At 39.8% G+C, this 26,318-nt stretch overlaps 1 long non-coding RNA gene across 1 annotated transcript in view; it reads right to left on the bottom strand.

Annotated features, from left to right (window-relative positions):
- Positions 1 to 26,318, bottom strand: part of LOC132377525 (uncharacterized) — a 51,546-nt gene that overhangs the window by 12,554 nt on the left and 12,674 nt on the right. The window contains exon 2 of the long non-coding RNA XR_009506674.1: positions 2,866 to 2,942. This is a non-coding gene — a long non-coding RNA (uncharacterized LOC132377525). The remainder of the gene's footprint in view (positions 1 to 2,865; positions 2,943 to 26,318) is intronic.

The raw sequence follows: 26,318 nt of genomic DNA, 5'->3' as shown, positions 1-26,318 counted from the left end.
ACTGGTAAATCTGTACAAACCATTTTATGTCAGGAACATCAACACAGCATCCTTCCATTGAACAAACTTTCTACAGGGTCTCACAGAAAATACCAATGGGCGCTTAAGCAAGGACACCATTAAGAGTGTTGATTGAATGTTTAATCACAATTGGATTCTCAAAATAGGGGAAGACAGTTGGGACCAATCTGTGGGGAAGGGAATGGTGGTGTAAAATACTGGAGGGCAAGTTTCAGGCAAATAACCATGTAAGATAGAAAACACATTCCAAAAGTGCAATGTTATAATAGTTATGGGAGATTTCAATATGTGGGTACATTTGGAAAATCAGTTTGGTGCCAGGTCCCAAGAAGAGTATGTGAAGAAATCCTATGGGATGGCTTTGTAGAGCAGCTTGTTGTTAAGCCAAGCTGCTCTACAATAGGCTGCTCAGGATTGGGTGTTGTGTAATGAACCAGATGTGATTAGGGAGCTTAAGGTAAAGGGACCCTTAGTTGTCAGTGATCATAATATGATAGAATTCACCTTGCAGTTTGAGGGCCAGAAGCTTACGTCAGATGTATCAGTATTGCAGTGTTCCCACCACTATCCATAAGGAACCCAGAGTTTCCTCTGGGTGCGCCAGTTTTCACGCTCAGTTTAAAGATGCACTGGTTGGCAGGTTCATTGGTTATTATAAATTGCCCCAAGATTAGGCTCCAGTTAAATCGGGGTCTCTGGCTAGCATGGATTGAATGGCTGGGAGGTCCTGCTCCACACTGTATCTCAACAGTAAATAAATAAAGGGAATGATAGAGGCAAGAGAGAGGAGCTGGACTAAGTTAATTGGAAGTGAGATTGGCAAGCATAACAAGTGAACAGTAGTGGCTGGAGTTTACCAGGACATCCTGACGAAGGGTCTCGGCCTGAAATGTTGACATTGCTTCTCCTTCTAGATGCTGCCTAGCCTGCTGTGTTCCACCAGCATTTTGTGTGTTCTCATTCCACAGAACCAAGTTTTCCAGGTTCCTGTTGGATTACATCCATTTATTTAAGGTTTCAATCCTGCTGTTGGTCTTCAACTTCCAGCTGTATTCACCCACTCTGCCTCCACAGCTTTGGGCAGTGTCCATCTCCACCACATTCCCCAGCCCTGCAACTCTGACCTGTGATTCACTGTGTCCACCATAGACCCCTGTCTGTTTGACCCAGTGTCTTAGGTGACTGACTGTGAAACAGCCTGACTTACCCATCCTTTTCTCCAATTAACTGCAGCCTTTAAAATCTTTTCACTTGTGTCCCTACAAACTCCTTTAACTCCTAGTCTGACCATTGATGTGTGAACAATTCTCTCTCTGATACCCTGTAACACTGTAATACCTGTGGTTCTGTGTAAATGCCCACTGCAGTGGTATTCATTGCCTTGTGAAAATCAAAGCCCCACCACGAGGAGTCAAACCTCTCCCACAAAGCATAAAGGGAGCACCTTCTGGAACTGCGGTCTGGTGAGCTGTATCACTGTGTGAGGAAACACATTCTTCATGTTTGGTCCTGAACAATGGGGGAGCAGTGAGTGCACTGGGCAGCTCACATTGAAAGACCTTGAACAATGATGCTGGGCATTCATTCCCTGCCTGGCATTTACATTATGCTCCTGCTTGTAAATGAATTGAAATGTTGATTGTTAAAACCGAAAAGAGACAAATCTGTAAACTCTCATCAGGTCAGACAGCATCTGTGGCAACAGCAAAGGGTGTTAAAGGTTCATTCTGAAGACATGTCATTAGAATTAGTTCCACTAAACTGCTGAACGTTCCGAGCATGTTTTTGTGTCACTTCAGTGAAGGTTCAAATCCCACTTTCATCCTGTGTCGGGAGGATGGTGCGTTTCAGGATAGCAGAATGCAAATTTCCCTTCAGTGAAATGTCTCCATAAATTTTATCAGGTAGTGTGTATAATGAATTTTTAATCCTAGAGTACACTTCAACTGAACTGATGGAATCAAGCAAAGGTGATTTTGCATAGAGTTGATAAGAAAGCAGAGAGAAATACGATCTATATTGATACTCAGCCGTTCTGTGTTTACCAGTTCTGTATGTCATATGACCAGTGAGAATCCCGTTCAGTATCTGTGTGGATAACACGTGTTCTGTAGTGCTGCTGTAATGAACACAATGGTCCCTGTCTGAGGACCCTTTATGAATGTTCATGGCACTGTTAATCCTATAAGACCACAAGACCAAAAGATACAGGAGCAAGATTAACCCATTTGGCCTATTAAGTCTGCTTTGCCATTTCATCATGGCTGATCCAATTTTCCTCTCAGAGCCAATCTCCTTCCTTCTGTCTGTATCCATTCATGCCCTGACCAATCAAGAATTTGTCAACCTCTGCCTTAAAAATGCATAAAGACATGGCTTCCACAGATTCCTCACTCTCTGGATAAAGAAATTCCTCCTAATCTCTGTTCTAACAGGACAGCCGTATATTCTGAGGTTGTGTCCTCAGTCCTTTGACTCCCCCTCCCCCCCAAAAGGAATCATCTTCTTCACATCCACTCTATCAAAGCCTTTCACAATTTGGTAGGTTTCAATTAGGTCACCCCTCATTCTTCTGAGTTCCAGTGAATACAAGCCCAGAGCCATCAATCATCCCTTAAATGGCAAACCATTCAATCCTGCAATAATTTTTGTGAAGCTCCTTTAAACCCATTCCAGTTTCAACACATCCTTTTTAAGATAAGGGGCCCAAACCTGGTCATGATACTGTAAGTGAGGCCTTACCAGTGCTTAATAAACTCTCAACATTACACCCTTGCTTTTATATTCTAGACCTGTTGAAATGAATGCTAACATTGCATTTGCCTTCCGCACCACAAACTATACCTGCAAATAAATCTTTGGGGAATCCTGTACTTCGTAGAGATCTGTTTTCACTTTGGCATAAGGCTTTTTCTGATGATCTGTCAAAAAAAAGCAAAATGAAATCCACTGTTATTCAATGTTGCAAAACAATAAAAAATGAGAAGTTCCGGGGGGGTGGGGGTGAATACTTTTTATAGGCACTGTAGTTCATCTACATTAGTCCATATTCTACATGCTTTCAGATACCAGCATTTCAGTCCTGCCTTCAACCTTTTCGATCTTGTCTGCCTTTTGTGTTGCAACTCATAATGTTGACTGCAATCTTGCCCTATCAGCACCCTCTCCTCACTACACATTCCCTCCATTTGTAAACAGGATACCTCATCTTCAGCACTATTATCCGCTTTGCCTACGATGCTTCCTGCATTTAGATATAGGCAGCTCAGGACTCTAGTCACACCATGCACAGCCTCTTGATTTCTAACTTTGTCTGAGGTCTTACCAAAATTTGCCCCCAAAACCTCTGCACTAACTGTTCTGGCACTTTGTTTTGATAAAAACAAAGGAGCTGGTTGTGGATTACAGGAGGAATGGAGATGGGCTAACCCCTATTCACATCAATAGATCTGTGGTTTAGAGGGTAAACAGCTTCAAGTTCCTCGGCATCCACATTACCGAGGACCTCAGATGGTCTGCGCACACCAGTTGTGTGTTGAAAAAGGCACAACAGCGCCTCTTTCACCTCAGACGGTTGAGGATGTTTTGTATGAGCCCTCAAGTACCAAGAACTTTCTACAGGAGCACAATTGAGAGCATCCTGAATGGCTGCATCACTGCCTGCTATGGGAACTGAACATTCCTTAATCTCAGGACCCCACAGAGTGAGATGCAGATAGCCTGGCACATCTGTAGTTTTGAACTTCCCATGATTCAGGATATTTACAAGGAGAGGTGTGTAAAAAGGGCCCATTGGATCATTGGGAGGCCAAACCATCCCAACCACAATCTTTTCCAGCTGCTGCCATCAGCACAAAGGCAAGGACCAACAGGCTCCGGGACAGCTTCTTCCAACAGGCCATCAGACTGATGAACTATCGCTGATTTAAATGTATTTTATATTATATTGGTTGTTCTATTTATTATAAATTATTACGAATTACTATGATTGCACGTTGCACATTCAGGTGGAGATGTAATATAAAGATTTTTACTGCTCATGCAGGTGAAGGATGTAAGAAATAAAGTCAATTCAATTCAATACAATTCAATTTAACCCTGCAACTCTAGTTTAAACCCCACCATAGAGCATTAACAAACTTTCTTGCGAGGATATTAGTCCCCCTCCAGTTCAAGTGCAAACAGTCCCATCTGTACAGGTCCCACTTTCCCTGGAAGAGAACCCAATGATTCAAAAATCTTGTGCCCTCCCCCATACACCAACTGCTTAGCCACGTGTTAAGCTGTCTAATCTTCCTAGTTCTGGGTTCAGTAGCATTTGGCATGGGCAGCAGTCCTGAGATCCCAACCCAGGAGATCCTGCCCATAAACATATCTGGATCTGGGTGAGCATTAGCTGGAGGAGCAGTCAGAGAAGTTGCATTGTGTTCTGGCGTACTCAGTAATGGCCAGTGAGAATCAGTTTCCCTTGTGCATCAAAAAAATGATCAAGTGGAGGTTTTACAGTTGTCCCTTTCACTGGGAGCACCTCTCTCTTTCCTGAAATCTATGACCAGCTCTTTTTTTGACTGACATAGATACAACTCGATGTTACTAAGCTCACTACATTTTTCCTGAACTCCGAATCACTGTTATTTGTGATATGACCACTAGGATGGCATCATCTGTAAACTCCTTGATGGAGATTGAATGGATTTGGACTGCAGGGAGTAGAATGGAGGGCTCAGATCGCAGCCTTGTGTGGCACCAGTGTGCTTGGTGTCTATCCTTTACGACTTGGGTCAGTTGATCATGAAGTCAAGGAATGGAACAACAACAAAAGCTTTAACAGTCTGTGGTTTTGGAGCTGAGGTCTGACATTATCTCGATGGGTTGTTACCTGGAAACCTGATTAGCAACCTGGTGATTACTCTCGTGACAATGGACAAAGATATTCCACGAAACAGGTGTGTGTGTATTTGTGTATGTGTGTGTGTGCAGGGAGGAGGTGATAGTGGGGGCACCTCCTCTAAGATGTGATACCCTCTGAGAGGGTATTTGAAGTGCGGGAGGAATGACAGCTCAACACTCGGCATCGCGGCTGCAATCATGAAGACAGTCTCTCTTTTTGGGCTGGTGGTCGTGTTGTCTCTGGTTGCCCTCCATTCTGCTGGGGCAGGTGAGTGACATCAATTCTAATTTTCTCTCCCTGTGCAGTCTGGTCTCAACCAAACCCCAGCACAGTACTGAGTCCTCAGAGATTGGCCATGGCAGGGCTGATTACAGAATGTAGCTGGATCTCCCATCATGGTCAGGGTCTCTGCTGCCATTCTCCTCCGAAGGAGGACGACACCTCTGCTCCAACCTCAGTGTGTTCAGCAGTGCTGACCGTGTTTAGGTGAACCAGGAACTTAATTCTCCCAGTAAATCCCAACTTCATTAAACATTGAGATGGACAGAGTCTCTGAACAATCCAAAAGTCTCCATAACATCTGGAGAGCACAAGGTGTTAATCAGACAAATTATTTGCTGCTTTCATTGTGGTGGGAATGAGGAGAGTCTCCTCCGTCACGGTAATGTTTCCATTTCCGGTGGAATTGACAGAAGGGGTGAAGTTCCTGGGGGGGTGACTGACAGGCGGATGGAGAGGGAGGACACAGCCCGACAGTGGGGCAGAGAGCAGTGAGCAGAAGGATTGGTCCTGTCTTTTCCAAAACCTGAGGGAGTTATTGAACTTCCTCCACTATCTGAGTTTTAGAGGCTACAGATCAGAACAGTCACTTCTAACAAAGGACCTGGGTAATCTGGACTGCACCGTTCAGCGGGTGAGATGGAAGAAGTGGACACACAACTTGTGGAAGATAGATAAAAGCAAAAAACTCTCTTTAGCTGCTGACCCCGTGATCACTGACACTTTGCTGGTGCTGGATATTGAAATGTCATCAAAAACTTTGATCCTGTTCCACAGGATCGAGCACAAGTACTCGTCCATATTGTCATATGCACCAATACATGGACGCACAAGGGCAGCAAAAACTTACTAGCAGCAGAATCACAATCACGGACGTACACAATGCTGGAAGAGCTCAGCAGGTCAGGCAGCATCTGTGTGAAAAGAGCAGCCAATGTTTCGGGCCGAGACACTCCATCTGGAGCCCCTTCCTGATGAAGGGTCTCGGTCTGAAACATTGGCTACTCTTTTCTCCCGAATGCTGCTTGACCTGCTGAGTTCTTCCAGCGTCGTGTACGTATTCTTTGATCCACAGCATCTGCAGTTGTATTTTTGTATTCACAATCACGTACCTCAGATAACCAAAGTTCACAAGAAAAAACTGGTGCATTTATTAGATGTCAGACCAGCAGGGACTTTGTGTCTTCTGATCCCTTCCTGGTATAAGCTATGCTTCTCCTGTAAGCCGGCTTTTACAGTCACCTCTTGTAATATGGTCCACTCATTACACACCAGCGCAATGTCCATTCTCTTCCCAATGGGGATGTTACACAAAATGTCAGGATAAACCTAACACAGAGAACTCAGGATATGTTATAGCTTGTTGTATTTTTTCCAGAGGAGGCTATGCATGAGCTGGACTCTGCCCTGAGGGAGATCAACGTGCGAGAACTGGGTAAGTGTTCACATCTCCTTCTGTCTCTCCCTGTGCTGACAGTGACGGGTGAGGTTCCCCTCCCACCACTTCCCCAGATCTACTCTGGGAGCAGCGTCTACAACAACATGTAACATTGACGTTTTTAACCTGATGCAGGAGAGACAAAGGAGTAGAACAATATTCTGAGGGGGGAGATGAGGTGGGGGGCAGGGGAGGGAATTGTGTCGAACACACAGGTGTCCATTTGGCTTCAGTCCGTGAAACACTTTCAGGGTAATCCAACGGGGAAACAGCAAAGTTCCCCAGCTAACTGCTTCAAATGTGGAAACATAAAAAAAAAAATAGTCATTGAGTGAGCGGGCCAGTGAAGGAGTGGAGATTTGAGGCTTTGACAAGAAGAGGCTTCGACATGTAGAGGCTGAGGACGAACTTCACTCCAAGTGAGGTAAGGCCGGGTAAGTTCCTTTCAAAGGAGAAAGTTTCAAAAGTTGAGGCAAGTATTGGGTAGTTCATGGCAGATGAGATTGGCCCCGTGTTTTGTTCATCCTGCAGCATGTGGGAAATCAGGGATACTTCCAGTGTCCCTGACGACTGTGTGTGCAGGAGGTATGTCCAACTGCAGCTTCCGGCAGACCGCATTGAGCATCTGGAGCTGCGATTGGATTCATACCGGAGCATCCGCGATGCTGAGAAAGTCGTGAATAGCATGTTCTGTGAGTTGGCCACACCGCAGGTAAAGGCTACACAGGCAGAAAGGGAAGGGGTGGCCACTAGACAGCGTAGCAGTAGGCAGGTAGTGCAAGAGTCCCCTGAGGTCATCTCCCTCCTAAACAGATATAGAGTTTTGGATACTGCTGGGGGAGATGTCTCATCACTGGAAGGCAGCAGCAGCCGAGTTCATTGCACCATGTGTGGCTCTGTGGCACAGGAGGGAAGGAAAAGTAGTGGGAGAGCTATAGTGATAGGGGATTCGATTGTAAGGGGAATAGGTAGGCATTTCTGTGGCCGCAAATGAGACTCCAGGATGGTATGTTGCCTCCCTGGTGCAAGGGTCAAGGATGTCTCTGAGCAGCTGCAGGACATTCTGGAATAGGAGGGTGAACAGCCAGTGGTCGTGGTGCACATAGGTACCAACGATATAGGTAAAAAATGGGATGAGGTCCTACAAGGTGAATTTAGGGAGTTTGGAGATAAACTAAAAAGTAGAACCATAAGGGTAATAATCTCTGGATTACTGCCAGTGCCACGTGCTAGTCAGAGTAGAAATAGGAGGATATTTCAGATGAATACGTGGCTTGAAAAATGGTGCAAGAGGGAGGGATTCAAATTTCTGGGGCATTGGAACCAGTTCTGGGGGAGGTGGGTGCAGTATAAACAGGACGGTCTGCACCTGGGCTGGACTGGAACCAATGTCCTAGCGGAGCGTTTGCTACTGCTGTTCAGGAGGATTTAGACTAATGTGGCAGGGGGATGGGAACAAGTGCAGAGAGACAGAGGGCTGTAAAATGAAAAATGAGGGCTGCAAAAAGTTGTAAGGTGAAAAGTAAAAGTGGCAGGCAGGCAAATCCAGGGCAAAAAGCAAAAAGAGTCACTTTTCAACATAATTGTATAAGGGCTAAGAGTGCTGCAAAAACAAGCTTGAAGGCTTACTATGTCAATTCGAGGAACATTTGTAACAAGGTGGATGAATTGAATGTGCAGATAGTTATTAATGAATATGATATAGTTGGGACGTGGCTCCAGGGTGACCAAGGATGGGAGCTCAACGTTCAGGGATATTCAATATTCAGGAGGGATAGACAGGAAAGAAAAGGAGGAGGGGTAGCATTGCTGGTTAGAGAGGAGATTAACGCAACAGTAAGGAAGGATATTAGTCTGCAGGATCTGGAATTGATATGGGTAGAGCTGCATAACACTAAGGGGCAGAAAACGCTGGTGGGAGTTGTGTACAGGCCACCTAACAGTAGTAGTGAGGTTGGGGATGGAATTAAACAGGAAATTAGAAATGTGTGCAATAAAGGAACAGTAGTTATAATGGGTGCCTTCAATCTACATATGGATTGGGTGAAACAAATTGGTAAGGGTGCTGAGGAAGAAGATTTCTTGGAATGTATGCAGGATGGTTTTCTGAACCAGCATGTCGAGGAACCAACTAGAGAGCAGGCCATTCTAGATTGGGTATTGAGCAATGAGGAAGGGTTAGTTAGGAATCTTGTCATGCGAGGCCCCTTGGATAGGAGTGACCATAATATGGTGGTATTCTTCATTAAGATGGAGAGTGGCATATTTAATTCAGAAACAAAGGTTCTGAACTTAAAGAAGGGCAACTTTGAAGGTATGAGATGTGAATTAGCTAAGATAGACTGGCAAATGATCCTTAAAGGGTTGACAGTGGATATGCAATGGCAAGCATTTAAAGATCGCATGGATGAACTACATCAATTGTTCATCTCAGTTTGGCAAAAGAATAAACCAGTGAAGGTAGCGCAGCCATAGCTGACAAGGGAAATTAGGGATATTATCAAGTCCAAAGAAGAAACATATAAATTAGCACAAAAAAAGCGTTACACCTGAAGACTGGGAGAAATTGAGAGACCAGCAGAGGAGGACAAAGGGCTTAATAAGGAAAGGGAAAAAAGATTGAGAGAAAGCTGGCAGGGAACATAAAAACTGATTGTAAAAGCTTTTATAGATATGTGAAAAGAAAAGGATTGGTCAAGACAAATGTAGGTCCCTTACAGTCAGAAAAAGGTGAATTGATCATAGGGAACAAATACATGGCAGACCAATTGAATAACTACTTTGGTTCTGTCTTCACTAAGGAGGACATAAATAATCTTCTGGAAATAGTAAGGGACTGAGGGTCTAGTGAGATGGAGGTACTGAGGGAAATAGATGTTAGTAGGGAAGTGGTGTTAGGTAAATTGAAGGGATTAAAGGCAGATAAATCCCCAGGGCCAGGTGGTCTGCATCCCAGAGTGCTTAAGGAAGTAGCCCAAGAAATAGTGGATGCATTAGTGATAATTTTTCAAAACTCCTTAGATTCTGGATTAGTTCCTGAGGATTGGAGGGTGGCAAATGTAACCCCACTTTTTAAAAAAGGAGGGAGAGAGAAAGCGGAGAATTATAGACGGTTAGTCTGACATCGGTGGTGGGGAAAATGCTAGAGTCGGTTATCAAAGATGTGATAACAGCACACTTGGAAAGAGGTGAAATCTTCGGACAAAGTCAGCATGGATTTGTGAAAGGAAAATCATGTCTGACAAATCTTATAGAATTTTTTGAAGATGTAACCAGTAGAATGGATAGTGGACAGCCGGTGGATGTGGTATATTTAGATTTTCAAAAGGCTTTTGACAAGGTCCCACACAGGAGATTAGTGTGCAAACTTAAAGCACATGGTATTGGGGGTATGGTATTGATGTGGATAGAGAAATGGTTGGCAGACAGGGAGCAAAGAGTGGGACCTTTTCAGAATGGCAGGCAGTGACTAGTGGGGTACAGCAAGGCTCAGTGCTGGGACCCGAGTTGTTTAAAATATATATTAATGATTTAGACAAGGGAATTAAATGCAGCATCTCCAAGTTTGTGGATGACACGAAGCTGGGCGGTGGTGTTAGCTGTGAGGAGGATGCAGGGTGACGTGGATAGCTTAGGTGAGTGGGCAAATTCATGGCAGATGCAGTTTAATGTGGATAAATGTGAGGTTATCCACTTTGGATTCAAGAACAGGAAAACACATTATTATCTGAACGGTGGCTGATTAGGAAAAGGGAGGTGCAACGAGACCTGGGTGTCATTGTACACCAGTCATTGAAGGTGGGCATGCAGGTACAGCAGGCGGTGAAAAAGGCAAATAGTATGTTGGCATTCATAGCAAAAGGATTTGGGTACAGGAGCAGGGATGTTCTACTGCTGTTGTACAAGGCCTTGGTGAGACCGCACCTAGAATATTGTGTGCAGTTTTGGTCCCCTAATCTGAGGAAAGACATTCTTGCCATAGAAGGAGTACAGAGAAGGTTCACCAGATTGATTCCTGGGATGGCAGGACTTTCATATGAAGAAAGACTGGATGGATTAGTGTTATACTCACTGAAATTTAGAAGAATGAGGGGGGGATCTTATTGAAACGTACAAAATTCTAAAGGGATTGGACAGGCTAGATGCAGGAAGATAGTTTCTGAAGTTGGGGAAGTCCAGAACGAGGGGTCACAGTTTAAGGATAAAGGGGAAGCCTTTTTGGACCAAGATGAGGAAAACTTCTTCACACAGAGAGTGGTGAATCTGTGGAATTCTCTGCCACAGGAAACAGTTGAGGCCGGTTCATTGGCTATATTTAAGAGGAAGTTAGATATGTCCCTTGTGGCTAAAGGGATCGGGGGTATGGAGAGAAAGCAGGTACAGGGTTCTGAGTTGGATGATCAGCCATGATCATACTGAATGGTGGTGCAAGCTCAAAGGGCCTATTTTCTATGTTTCGATAAGGGATCAGGTCAACTAAATGGCAACACATCACTGTCTGTCTATTTCAGAGGAGGCACTGCGGGATCTGGAAGGTTTTGCAGCACGAGATTCGTGAACCACCGAATGGAAATCTGGGTAAGAGTCTGGATAGGGACAATATCTTCAGGAAGAGGCTGGTCACTCTGAAAATTAACACTGCTAGAGGATAAAGCCTCATGGTTTCATGAACCGAGTTCGATCCTGCCCTCCAGTGGTCTCTGTGTGGGGTTTGCATCATTTCAGTGACGGCTTCGGCTTCCGCTGGACGCACATAGAGCTTGGAAGTTTAATTTGCTCTAAATTGTCACTAGTGTGCAGGTGATTGGTAGAATCCAGGGCAAACGATGTGATGTGGGGTGAAAAGATTACAGGAAATATTAGTGGGGGAGGGGATATTGAGATAGTTCATTGTGCATGTATATACTTGATGAGGCGAATTATGAATTAAATGGTAGACCAGGTCAGTCCATAATTCTTGCCTGAGTTTGAAACATTTTATTTAGAGAGGATGCATTGACCAGCAAACAGTCACCGGGGGCACTGGACCTTGGGGAGACCAAACTGAGCTTGTGTTCCCTTCATTGAAAGCAGACACAGATTTTCATTGGTGTAGAAATCAGGAACAAATGCACAACATTCTCAACTTAGCACCCCCCAGAAGCAACATCCTGAAGCAAGGTTTGCCCTTGAGTACACACCATAACCCTCCCCGAGAAGTCCTTGGATTTTAAGTGAATTGGAACTCCCGTAACTTAGATCAGTTTCAGTTTGTTAGGTCAGTCAGAGCAGAGATGAAGAGAGAAGTCCGGTGGCGTGAGATGTGCGTGTTGCCTGGATCCCAGTGAATGGGCGAGGGACTGAGCGGTCTCCTCCTGGACCAGTTGTGAGATTTGGTCTGTGCCGAGTGAGGAAACTCCAGCTCGTCCTTTTTTTTTGTTCATGGGTAGTGATGTATTCAGAATGGCCATCACTAAAGTTACCCTGAACTGTCCTCTGGGCCAGGGAGAAGAGGGCAACATTGTGGTGCATTTGTGCATTGTACCAGATGGTGGGTGGTTGGCAAATATCATTCCTTTGTTCAAGAAAAGGGGTAGGGATAACCTGGAGACTTGATTCAGTGGTGGGCAAATTCTGAGAGATGGGCTTAACTAGCATTTGGAGATGCATAAATTGATTAGGGAGAGCCAGCAGAACTCTCTGAAGGGCAGGTCATGCCTCACAGGCTTGATGAAAATCCTTGCAAATGTGACAAACCGCATGGGCGAGGGTAGAGCAGTGGATGTGGTGTATTGGATTTTGGTAATGTGATCGGCTCAATTAGAAAGTCAGGATGCATGGGATCTAGGGAAACTTCACTATATAGAGAGAGAATTGGTTTGCCGACAGAAGGCAAAAGGTGGTTTTAGATAGAATATTTCCTGCCTGACCAGTGGTGTTCCACAGGGATCTGTTCTAGGACGCCTGCTCTTGGTGACTTTTTTGAAAGCGACAGGAATAAGTAAGTGTAGGGGTAGGTTTGTAAGTTTACAGATGATACAGAGCTTGGTGGAGTTCTGGATAGACGTTTGTTCTGGGTTACAAGGGGACATTGATTGGGTGCAGAGATGGACTGAGAAGTGGAAGGTGGAGGTGAATTACAAAGTGATGCGAATTTGAAGGAAGAATGCAAGTTTAATGGCAGGATTCCTCGCAGTGTGGAGTAACAGAATGATTTCAGAGTCCATGTCCATAGTTCGCTCAAAGTTGCGGCATGTGTTGATAGGGCAGGGTTAGATAAGTAGGTGTATAGTGTGTTGGACATCATTAATTGGAGGACTGAGTTCAAGGTCCACGGCGTAATGTTACTACCCTATGAAACCCTGGTTCGACCACATTTGGAATATTGTGTTCTGTTCTGACCACCTCATTATAGAAAGGACGTGGAAGCTTTCAAGAGGATGCAAGGGAGATTTGTCAGGATTCTGCTTGGATTAAAGAGCATGTCTTATGAGGGAAGGTTGAGCGAGATGGGGCTCTTCTCTATGGACTGACAAAAGATGTGAAGTCACTTCATAAAGTTGCACAGGATGATAAAAGGCATAGATGATAATAGCAAGGGACTTTTTTCCAAGGCGATAATGGCTAACACGAGGGGGCATAATTTTAATGTCACTGGGGGAAAGTATTGAGGGGAAAATCAAAGGTAATATTTTTTTTTGAGTGGTGGGTGCGTGGCACACTCTATCATGCGTGCTGGAAGAGAGAGATACATAGGGGACATTTAAGAAACTCTCAGTAAGGCACGTGGATGGTAGAAACATGGAGGTCAATGCAGGTGGGAAAGGTTAAATCGAACTTAGTTGATTAAAAGATCGGCACAACATTTGTGATGTACTGTAATATACTGTGTACTACGTTGTATAGGCTGATATTTTATGTAAAGACCTGTAACTGCAGAATGAAACCTGAGATTTTCATTGGAAAATCTATATCCTGATAGCGGTGTAGGATTAAATTTGATAAATAGAATTGTTACTGTGGAAACCACAATGTTCAGTTGCAAGAAAAGAAATATTGACACTAACATGCACAGCTGACATTGTTTTTCATTACGCTGGTCTGTAGATGAAAATCTTCAGAAACGCCTCTTGGGCATGATATCTGGACTCGCTTCCGCACTAGCCCCAGTGATCCGTAAGTATCACCTTTACTTTCAGAAACTCGGAATTTGGGAGAGGATTGAGAGGGAAACATTGGGGGATAAGAATGACATCACAACAGGACAGGGGAGTTTTGGAATGCACCTGGATCCTGGGATATTGATCTAATCTGATGGATGTTATCTCATGTTTCCTGAGGGTTGGGTTGGCTCGTCTGTGTTGTAGGAAACGGGGTTTTGTCTGAACACAGAAATATGGTGAGGAGACAATTTCAAAATGATCCTGCGATCTGAGTTATTTCCATTTCTATAAATTTTTTTGCATTGCTATAGAGGAACTGATCTGAAGTCCGATTCTCTTGAAGTCCTCTTTCTTCTTTACAAATAAAGCACTCAGATCATGACTCACGGAAGCAAAGTCAGAACTTTGTGGTGATGCATTTCATCATGGGCCACTCTTCAATCAAACATCTTAAAAGGAAGATGAAGCATTGTGCTCAAACCTGCTTGTGTGCTACTATGGTACAAAAATATTCCAGGCTTCAATATAAATACAGGTGGCAGATTCATCAATTTAGGGAACTTCCACTTGGCACAAAAATCCAAATTTAATTTGCCAAATAGATGACTTTCTTTCCTATTTCAGAAAAATTGTTCAGGGGATAAGGTCGCAAGTTTGCTGCTCTGGCTGAGTGACCCACTAACACTCTGGTGAGTAGTGGACATTCACAGCTCCTCTCCCTCCTGAGCTGAACAATACTGTGATTTTAATCCTCTGTTACCGAGGGATAAATGGGTGTAAAACACAGCAGGTGTTTGCTGTTCTCATTGAAGTGGTGTTAGATGACAGAAGAATTACAGATGTGTATAAAGCTTATACACTTTACAAAGAAACAGAACTTGAACCCATGTAACTCCAGATCAGTTATTGTAGAAAGATCCACATTATACCTTGTGTTAGACAACATTACCAAATCAACCCTGACCTCAGATAGAGAGGCTACAAGTTGCAGGGAGATAGCAATTGCGATGTGTCACATATGTTTTCTGGAGAGCAGTTATGGGGTAAACCACTGTTGTAATGGGTATTTAGTTCAGCTAGCGTCACCTTTCTGTCAGCTGGAACCTGTCTGGCCATCCTCCTCTGACATCTCCAATGAACAAGGGAGTTTGTTACATGGCTCATGTGTAATACTGACAAGGGATCGAAAAACAAGCTGCATGTCATATATGGCACAAAGATTCATCACAGTAGATGCAACAGGCAATAGGACACTTCTCTCCATAGATCCGGTGTAATACAGGAATGTGGGTTCGTTATGTAGACATACTCTCCTTTTGTCTCTGGGGCAGGTTGATCACTCTGAGTCAACTGAGGAGAGAGGGACCGCTTAATGAATGCTGAAACTCTGAACCACGTCGCCAGCTCTTCATCTGCATTTGCTGACAATAAGGAATTGCCTATCATGATTTAACAATTGAAATTTCTGCTGCTGAGTTGGAAATCTCTGCTCAGAGCTCAGTGCAACTTCGAGATACCAAATGACATCAACATAGAAGAAGTGCACGTTGTGAAAATTATACAAACCTAATGACTAAATACTGATACTTTAAATGACATCTCAGGCCATCCGACAAATAGCTGAAAACATCAAACATTTCATTGCCACACACACAGGGTGGAACCAGACACAAGTGTTTGCCATTCATGAAAAGATATTGAATTCCTGATGGATAACATTCTGATTCTGTAACAACTGAAAAATGCACAACATTTAATCAGTATCTGCGTCTCTGCTTCTTGCTTTCTTAGCTTGCCCAAATGCTCAATATATCTTGTGCTGTTTTGCCGAAGAAACTTTGAAAAAATATTAAAAAATAAGTGCATGAAAGTGTTGTTTTTGATTTTTTATAAACCGTTCCTTTCAGTGAGGTTTTGTGTACCATCTAGCTCAGTTTTCTGAGGCAGCTGGTTTTTATTGTGCATAACGCAACTGCACTGCCGTAACTTGTATTGATATTGTGGCATTGGTCACTCGCAGTAACGAGTACTTTCTCAATCTTTATTTATTATCAAATTGATATACATATCAATGATAATGATATAAAGAGATGGGGATTATATTAATAATGGTTAATGTATACAGACACAACTCTGAATAACATACGTAATTTGAGGCTCCCAGTCTCCTAATAACTGAACATGAAAAAGATTCAAAAGAATTTTTACAAAAAAGAGCAAAAGAAATAGAAAAATAATCCCCCTACACTAAAAAACAGAAAAAAATCCCGAAACAAAACAAAGACTGGGCTGTCATGTTTCATCGGTTAAAATCATTACTTGTCATCAATTCAACTCATTTTTACACAAAGAAAAAGGTATTGTAAAGGATTTGGAAAAGGTCTGTTTACGTCATACAAAAATGTTGAATAAATGGCCTCCAAGTTTCTTCAAATTTGACCGAAGGATCGATAGTATCACTCTATTTTTTGTTTAAGTTAAAACATGTTCTTGTTTGGGAAAACCATTGAAATGCAGTTGGGGGAGGAGAATCTTTCCATTTAAATAAAATGGAGCTTCTGGCCATTAATGTAACAAATGCAATCAAACGGCAAGCTGAAGTGAATTAATGACCAGAGTCTATTACTGGTAATCCAAAAATTGCAGTAATAGGGTGAGGTTGTAAATCAGTATGCAAAACTGCTTAAATAATATCAAAAATGTTTTTCCAATATTTTTTAAAAGAGGACAAGACCAGAACATATGGGTCAAGGAAGCTACCTCAGAATTACATCTGTCACAGACAGGATTTTTATGGCAATAAAAACAAGCTAACTTATCCTTAGACATATGGGCCTAATGAAGCACCTTAACACCTTAAATTGTTTCAAAGTGTGTCTGGCACACATTGAAGAAGTGATAACTAATTGGAGAATTTTCTCCCATTTCTCTATAGATAAAGATACCCGAAGTTCTCCTTCCCATTCATTCTTAATTTTATCAGTTGTACCTGGATGTATTTTCTTTATCAAATCATAAATAATTGCTATTAAACTCTTCTGATAGGGGTTTAAACCTATTCTTTTTCTGTAATTTCATTTTTATGTAAAATTTGAAAAGTAGGTAAAATAACATTCAAAAAGTTTCTAATCTGTAAATATCTGAAAGTGTGATCTAGGGAAATTATATTTATTAGACAATTGTTCAAAAGACATGAGACAATTATCCATGAGTAAATCATGAAAACATGTTATTCCCTTGGTTTTCCATAAAAAAAACCTTGAACAGTTCTGGATGGTTGGAAGAAATAACATCAAAAAAGAATTTGGAAATGTAAATTGGTACCGTCTGAAATAGATGCAGAAATTTAGGTAAAATAGTCATCTTAACAGCATTAATCCGACCAATCAATGATAAGGACAATGGGGATCATTTCGTAAACAATTGCTTAACATGATCAATTGGGGGAAAAAGTTAACGAGAACCAGATCCTTATGTTTCTTAGCAATTTTAATGCCCAAATAAGTAATATAATCAGCAACAAGTCCAAATGGTGATTTTATATAGATTGAAATTTGTATATTTAATGGGAAAAGCTCACTCTTATTAAGATTCAATTTATAACCAGAAAAACTACTGAACTGAGCAAGTAGTGATAGGACTGCAGGGATGGATTTATCTCGGTTAGAGATATATAGTAACAGGTCATTTGCATATACTGATATCTTATGCATCCCATTCCCACAAACACTGCCAAAGATACTGGGTGAATCATGAAGACCGATTGCCAAAGGTTTCAACGCAATATCAAATAGTAAAGGACTTAAAGGACAGCCCTATATACTACCTCAAAAAAGCCTGAAGAAAGGAGATCTCTGATTATTGGTAAGTACAGAAGCCAAAGGTGTATGATATTTCAATTGTGTGTTTGTATATATATATACACACACACAAACACAATTGATATATCATATGTATGTGTGTGTGTGTGTGCGTGTGTTCAAGATATGAATTTTGGGCTAAAGTTAAATCTCTCATGCGTATTAAATAAATATTCCCATTCTACTCTACGAAGCGCCTTCTTGGCATCAAGCGAAATAATACATTCTGGAGTTTTAGATGAAGAGGTATATACAATGTGTATACAAAAGACGAATAACAATTTTTAATAAATCCTGTCTGGTCGCCAGAGACAATTTGTGGCCATACATTTAAAAATCTAATTACAACCAAGACCTGGAGGCAACGTTATGTTGTGTAATGGCAAACCACCGGTCAACCTGGAGCGACCATTTCCCATGGGTTGAGTACGCCCACAACTGTCTCGTCAGCACCGCTACTGGAAAATCTCCTTTTGAATACTCTTTTGGGTATCAATTCCCACTGTTCCCCGCACAGGAAGAAGAGATGGCGGGACTGTCGGCTCGGGACCATGTTGATCAGTGTTGGAAGGTTTGGGAGGAGACTCGCACGGCCCTACTCAGATCAACAGATTGGAATAAGAAAATGGCTGATCCACACCGGAATCCAGCACAGGATACCAACCGGGGCAGATGGTGTGGCTTTCCTCCAGGGACGTCCCACTCAAATGCAAACACAGGAAACACAGGTCCTCTTCCTGGGACCATTCAATGTCAAAATGATTATCAATCACAGAGTGGTCCGCCTCATGCTGCCAAAGTCCATGAATATTCACCCAACCTTTCATGTGTCTCCGTTAAAACCAGCCTCCGTCAGCCCTTTGTGTCCCCCAGCTGAGACTACCCCCGCTGCCCGACTCATCGACAACCATCCAGCAAACACCGTCTGATGACTACTAGATGTGCGCCGTCGGGGCAAGGGCCTCCAATACCTGGTGGACTGGTAAGGGTATGGTCCTGAAAAGTGATCCTGGGTCCCCTGCTCCTTTATACTAGACCCTTCCCTCATCCAATTCGTTTGTGGAGTCGTGTACGAGTAACCTCACTCCATGGTGTTTAGGATTATCAGTTCTAAGCCAAGCCTTGTTCCTGAATTATCTACCAAGACCAAGACTCCAGGTAAAAATCCCCTTGGAACCCTTCCCATACTCAATACGATGGCAGCGTCTCCCTCCTCAGCCTCCGTGCCTGTGTTCAGCACTTGGGTTCGTTCCACTGCCACGTCCTTGCAAAATGTTTAGCCGAAGCAGCTTTCAATTGTTTGGCCAATAATTTACCCGATTTATTAGCATGTAAATAAATTCAACTCTTCGTTTTAAGTAATTAATTTTCAATCGGGGATGTTAATAACGGACTATGTTGCATCTGAAGTTCAACTCTATTTTCATAAAGCTCCAGACTAGGAATAGCAGAATATTTTTATCAGTTTCTTTAATCTTATCAACCAATGTACATATTTCATTATTAATTCATTTTTTCAATCCAGCAGAATATGACATAATTTTCCCATGGATATATACTTTAAAAGTATCTCATAATATCCCATTGGGAATTTCTTCTGTAAAGTTAGTTGAAAAGAAAAAGGCAATCTGTTCTTTAATAAAATTAACAAAGTTTAAATCCTGAAGGAGAGTAGAATTGAACTGCCATTGTCTAGTACTAAAAGTTACATCAGTTAATTTGATTGATAGTTTCAAGGACACATGATCTAGGACAGAGATTGCATCATACTCACAGGCAGTAACAAACAGAACTAATCGAGAGTTGATTAAACAGTAATCAATTCTAGAGTAATTATGATATACATGAGAATGAAGATGTAAATTCTGGGATTGGTTTTTTCCATGATCCAGCTGAAGCATTGCATTTTATTTACTCTTTATCTTACGAGTCCGATGGCAAATCTGAAGTTTAAAGATTGAATGATTTATAATAGTTTGATGTCTTGTGCTGTAAAGTGAAGAAATTGGAATATTTGATAATTATAAAAGTTTTTACCTTAAAATTTATTTTTATCTCCAAAGAAGTCTGGTTTGGAGGGTTTTAACCTCCAAAGATATAGAGGGCGAACTGTTGAAAGACCATGGATAATTCTGAGCCATCTGGACTTTTCTTTCTGTAGCATCTAAATGTACCAAATGGTTTTTTTTGTTCCCTATGCTTTTGTAAAGTTTCTTTTAAGTAATTATCTGGATTTTCTTACGTTTTAAAGGACTGGACAATTTAAAGATGGCGATTTTTCAATGACAACGAATTTGAAGCCTGAAGTTGAATAACTTAAAATGGTTTTAGTGTCTCGTGGTGTAAAGACTGATGAAATTGGAAGATTTGATGGTCACAGAAAGTCTTAATTTTAAAATGTATTTTTATTTTTGAAAAAGACTGGTTTGGAATGTTTTTAACCTTAGAAGATATAGTGCAAGAACTTTTGATAGGCTGTAGTTAAGTTTGAACCATCTAGAACTTTTTTTTGCAGTATTTAAATAAATCAATTGTTTTTTTTTTAATTCCATCCATATGCTTTATTGAAGATTTTTTTAAAGTAATTATTTGGATTTCCTTGTGTTTTAAAGACAGATTGGACAATTTAGAGATGGTGATTGTTTTTCTTTTGTGCAAATATTCCAAGAATTGTTTTGGATGTGTTTTTCTTCCCTTATCTAATATTATGAAGGTTACTTTCAAATTGAAAGTCGTTTTGTTTCACAAGAAAAACACTATCCTTCCAAGATAATTATACTGAGATATATGTTGACTGTAATGAGATTTATATTCGGTAGAGGGAGATAGAGATTACTTTTTTATTATTATTTTTATTACTTAGCTAGACAGTGCTGTATTCACGTCTATACTTTTCTTGGGGCTTGCGCCGATTGACTTCAACTTGTTTCTGGGCTTTGTTGTTTAGGGTTTTTTTTTTCCTTTTTTATCCCCATTATGGAATCCCGGAGGTTACGCTGATTATTTATATTGTTGTTTATCTCCGCCATGTTCGATCACTTTATCCTGACATGCGTCAAACTACTTTTTTTAGATACAAAGTTTCATGAAGACATCTAAACAGTTAAATGTTTTAACTTGGAATGTTCGCGGTTGGAATCACCCTATTAAGAATAAGAAAATATTTAAAGTTATAAACCAATTCCAGCCTGATATAATTTTTGCTCAAGAGACGAATATCAGGTTATGTGATAAAAATCAATTTTTTTAAATTTTGGAAGAATCTTCTATTTCATGCAAATTCCCAGAGTAAAACTAGAGGACTATCTTCCCACTAATTTTTGCTCTAACCCCTAATCCATTCTTCAGCTTTCTTCATCTTCTTGGACCCCCTGCTTTGGATCCTTTTCATCTCAAACTGCTGACATGATACTAACAGTCTCTATTTTTTTTGATTCTAATAATTCTTTTAATCAGGAGGATATTATAGCTGATATTAATGGTAGATTTTTAATTGTTAATGGAATAATTTGTAATAAGGAAATGGTTTTGGTTAATATTTACAGACTAAGTGTTGATGATCGCTCATTTTTTAAAGCTGTTTTTGCTCTTTACCTGATTTAAATGAATATATGTTATTAATGGGTGGTGATTTTAATACTTGCTTAAATCCTTTCATAGATAAGTCATCATCCAAACATCAACCTAACCATTCTGCATAACTTATTAATTCATTTTTAATTGATTATGGCTTAATTGAGATCTGGAGGCATATGCATCCTAATGATAGAGAATATTCCTTTTTCTCACATGTTCATAATAAATATTCGAGAATTGACTATTATATAGTCGACCCTCGACTTTCATGTAATTTTCAGAAATGTGAGTATGATGCAATTGCTATCTCTGATCATGCTCCTTTAAATTTAATATTTGAATTGAAAGATGTTGTTTCTACCAGACCATTTTGGCATTTTCCAGAACATTTATTACAAAATGTAGAATTTGTTGAGTTTATTGAAACTCAGCTAAAAGAGTTTTTTCTCTTTAATAATATAGGAAACGTCCCCAAGTTAGTAATCTGGGATACATTAAAAGCTTATCTATATGGTCAAATTATATCGTATATAGCTAAATTGAAGAAACAAACAAGAATGGAATTAGATAAAATTTATAAACAAATTAAAGAATTAGATAACATTAATGCAATCTCTCCAAATGTTGTTTCATTTAAAAGAAGAGTAGAACTACAATCACAGTATAACTTATTACTAACATACCCTATTGAAGGATATTTGCTTAAATTGAAAAGTCAATTTTGTATCTCTGGGGATAAAAATAATAAGCTCTTAGCTTCCCAACTAAGAGCTGTTAGAGCTAAAAGACAATTTTTAAAGATTTGTAAAAACAATGGAGCTATAGTAAGTAACTATGAGGAGACTTTTCAATACTTAATACCTTTCAAGATTTTTACTCTGATCTTTATAGATCTCGATTTCCTGCAGATTCCTCCAAAATAGAAGCTATTTTACATAATCAGAAATTTGTGGAAATTTAATCTTACGATCAACAGATGTATGATGCTCCAATTACCGAGCATGAAATTCAGAAAGCTATTTTATCAATGCAATCAGATAAAGCACCCAGACTTGTTGGTTTTTCGGTGGGATTTTTCAAAAAATCTGAAAAATTACTTTCTCCATATCTTTTGGAAATATTTCATGAATCCTTTGAGCAGGGTAATTTACCTTTTTATGAAGCATCTATTTTCTTAATTCTTAAAAATGCTAAAGACCCTGTTGAATGCTCATCATAAAGACCTATTTTGCTATTGAATGTGGATGCAAAAATGCTTTCTAAAATAATGGCTAACCGCTTGGAAAATATGGAATTAAAATCATCTCTATAGACCAAACGGGCTTTATTAAACGTCGTTACACTTTCTCTAACGTTCGGAGATTGATGAACATTATTTATTCACCATTATCTAAGCATCCTCAATGTGTTATCTCTCTTGATGCAGAAAAGGCATTCAATAGATTTGAGTGGCCATACTTGTTCAAAGTATTAGAAAAATATGGTTTTGGTAATAATTTTAATAGATGGATTCAAATGATCTATAAAAACATGATTGCCACGGTCATTACTAACAATTACAGGTTTTCTTTCTTTTCACTTTCTCGTGGTACTAGACAGGGATGTCCATTAAGCCCTTGATTATTTAATCTTGTATTTGAGCCTTTAGCTATAACGTTACTGGAGGCCAAAAACATTCATGGTATTTCTATAAATGAAAGCATACATAAGATTTCACTTTATGCAGATGATCTTTTGATTTAAATTTTGAATCAATTCCTAATCTTTTGGAAACACTTAAAGATTTTGGAAAATTTTCAGGATATAAACTTAATTTGAATAAAAGTGAATTGTTTCAATTAAATGCTCCTGTTATACATATGATATTCCTTTTAGAGTTGTTAATTACATTTAGATATTTAGGTATTATAATTACTAAAACATATAAAGATCTTTATAAAGCTAATATAGTTCCTCTAGTAGACTCCATGAAATTGCTATTTTCTAGATGGAATCCACTTACTCTTTCTTTAATAGGTCATATCCATGCTATGAAAATGATGATTTTATCTAGATTTTTATATATTTTCCAAAATATACCTATCTTTTTAACTAAATTTTTTTTGATCAAATTGACTGTTATTTCTTCCTTTATTTGGAACAATAAGAGACCAAGAATTAACAAGTACCATTTACAAAAACCCAAAAAAGATGGTGGACTTACACTTCCTAATTTAAGACTGTTTGATTGTGCTGTAAATATTAGACAATTATGTTTTTGGTTATACTGGCTCGATAAGAGCCAAAAACCACTTTGGGTTGATTTGGAATTAAAAGCTGTTAAACAATTTTCATTTAACTTCAATATTAGGAGCTTCATTACCTTTACAGCTCTCTAAAATGCCAAATTTAAAATTTTAACCAGTTATTAAACAATCTTAATGGATTTGGATTCAATTTCGTAATTTAAAAAAATTTAAACAACTTAATTTGTCTAGTTTTTTTATATCGAAACTTTTCATTTAAACCTTCAATAACCAACCCCATTTTTCTCCTATGGAAAAATAAAGGGATCCGTTTTTTTACTGATTTATTTTGTAATGGTCGATAGATGACTCTTGAAGAGTTAATTAACAAATACTCTCTCGCTCGTACACATTTTTTGCAATATTTTTGGGTTAGATATTTTTTACAATAATATTTACCTAAGTTTCCATATTTAGGAGAAACTGATTTGTTGGATACCATTTTGAAATTGAATCCCTTAGTGAAATGTTCCATTAGCAGAATTTATAATTTACTCTTGTTACAAAAAGAGAAGCTATCACTAAAAATTAAACAAGATTGAGAGAGAGAACTTAACATGACCTTTGTAAATGAAGATTGGGTTCGAATTTTGAAAAATGTAAATTCTTCTTCTATATTTGCCAATCACTGTTTAATTCAATTTAAAATTGTCCATCGTTATTATTTAACAAAGTAGAGTCTATCTAAAATATTTCCCAGTGTAGATAATTACTGTGATAGATGTAAAGCTGAAGTAGCTACTTTGTCACATATATTCTGGTCATGTTGTTCATTAAAACTGTTTTGGAAATCTTTATTTTCTACAATCTCTAAAGCTTTGAAAATTAATATGCAACCTAATAGACTAACTGTCCTATTTGGAATAGTTCCACATCATATTCAGGGTATCTGATCTTCAGATCAACATGTAATTGCATTTGTTACATTGCTGGCAAGAAGGGCTATTTTATTAAAATGGTAAAATATCTCTTCCCCTACATTAATTGAAAGTTTTTCTCAAGTAATGTTATGTCTCAGCTTGGAAAAAGTTTAGAAGTACAACTTTTGAACTTTGTTTTGATTTTCAGAGAAGATGGGGCTTTTTTTTGCCAAATATTACCATTTAGTTTGAATTATTCTATATGGTTTCCTTCCAATTTTATTATTTTTTTAAAAAAAATGTGAATTGGCGGTTGATGACTTTTTTTCTATAAATCTAGATGATGGTTAAACGTATAGCTTCTGGGGATTGATTCCAATTTATTTTTTTTGGTGTTAATGTTTCTTTTTTCCTTAGTTAGATGGGGTTCTTTTTTTTACTATATATAATTTTTTTTCCATTTTTATATATTACGATTAGTTTTTTCTCTTCAGCTCTATTAATTGTATATATATTAATTTGTTGAAGTTTTGTATTATTCTATAGTTGTTGAAGATTATGTATTAATAAAAAATTCTAAAAATGAAAAAATGATCTAATGTTGTCTATTGATTGGATAACCTGGTTAATTGGATTCAAGCCAGTGTTACACCAGTGTCATTTTAATACAATTTAAAGTACTTTTTCTGATCAAGATACTGTGATATAGATGATGCGGAGATTAAGTTTTGGTATTAAAAAAGAGAGATGATCTACTCCCAGTGCTTGTGTATTGAGCAATGTTTCTGTTGAGGATGCTGAGGAAATTTTACATAAAGCTTTAAATCCTGTGAAAGCACTGGGAACAATTTGAAAGCATCAACTGGCAAAAGTTTTGTGCTAGCTCTGACCTCCAGTGATGTGACTGATCTCACTCTGCCCAATGAGAAAGGAATACCTGGGGAGGCAGGGCCATGGCCAGTTTATGTGTTTAGAATGTTATGCGTGATGAACAAGCCAGATGGAAATGGGGTCCAGAGCTGACACCCCCACCCCCGGGAACTATGCTGCTAATGAGAGAGAGTGATGAAGAACAGAGGTAGAGGCATCTGCCACAGATAAGAGAGAGAGACTCAGATGATTTAGTATTATGTCTTCTTCACTGATGGAAAGGTAAACAATCTATTGCTACAAGGTCACTTCTTTGCTCGTTAACATTCTTGCTCAGACAGCAGGGAGTGGCCTAGTTTGATGGACATAGACATATTGAGTTGATGGATGGCTGATACCCCGTCAGTGGGAATAAAATTCGAGTCTGGGGAGACACTCTCAGACCCGCCAGTGGACACTGAAAGAGTGTTGTGCACCCACAGGAAGGTGGGGGCCTGGATGATCGGTTCAGGAGAATCAGTCCGGAGCACAATGGATGAAGGCTGACCAGTGGGGACTTGTGTGTGTGTCCACCCTTGCCTGGGTGACGAGTCCATCACTGAAGAACGGTCTAGCCAGGAATGGAAGGGTCATAATCGGTGACCCCAATGGTACAACGGAACAAGAAGACGACGGAACTTTTCCCTGCTGCAGCTGCTCATCTCTTGCTCGCTCTCTCTCTCTCTCTCTCTCTCCAACATTGCAACACAACAACTACCTCAACACCAACTGAACTGAACTTTATATTCTCTTATGACAATTCATTTACCCCTAGACTTTGATAGAGCTTGGTTTTGATTCATATTCCTGCACTTCTGTATTGATCATTGCTAACCTGTTTTATATGTATATTGGCATTGTTGATACTGTATTGCTTAGTTAACTAATAAACACCTTTAGTTACAGTACCATCAGACTCCAACATATCATTCCATTTCTGCTGGTCTATTAACCCAGTTACGGAGTACATAAGTGTCACACAGAATACAAATCCAAATGCTGCTGAGGGTGATGATTTTCAGTTTAGGTTGCTGAGGAGTGAAGGAAAAACTCTGAT

This window comes from Hypanus sabinus, chromosome 18, assembly GCF_030144855.1.
Source record: "Hypanus sabinus isolate sHypSab1 chromosome 18, sHypSab1.hap1, whole genome shotgun sequence".
NCBI classification, from domain to species: domain Eukaryota; kingdom Metazoa; phylum Chordata; class Chondrichthyes; order Myliobatiformes; family Dasyatidae; genus Hypanus; species Hypanus sabinus.
Note: the sequence above shows the minus strand (reverse complement) of the source record. Positions and strands in the feature narration are given on the sequence as shown.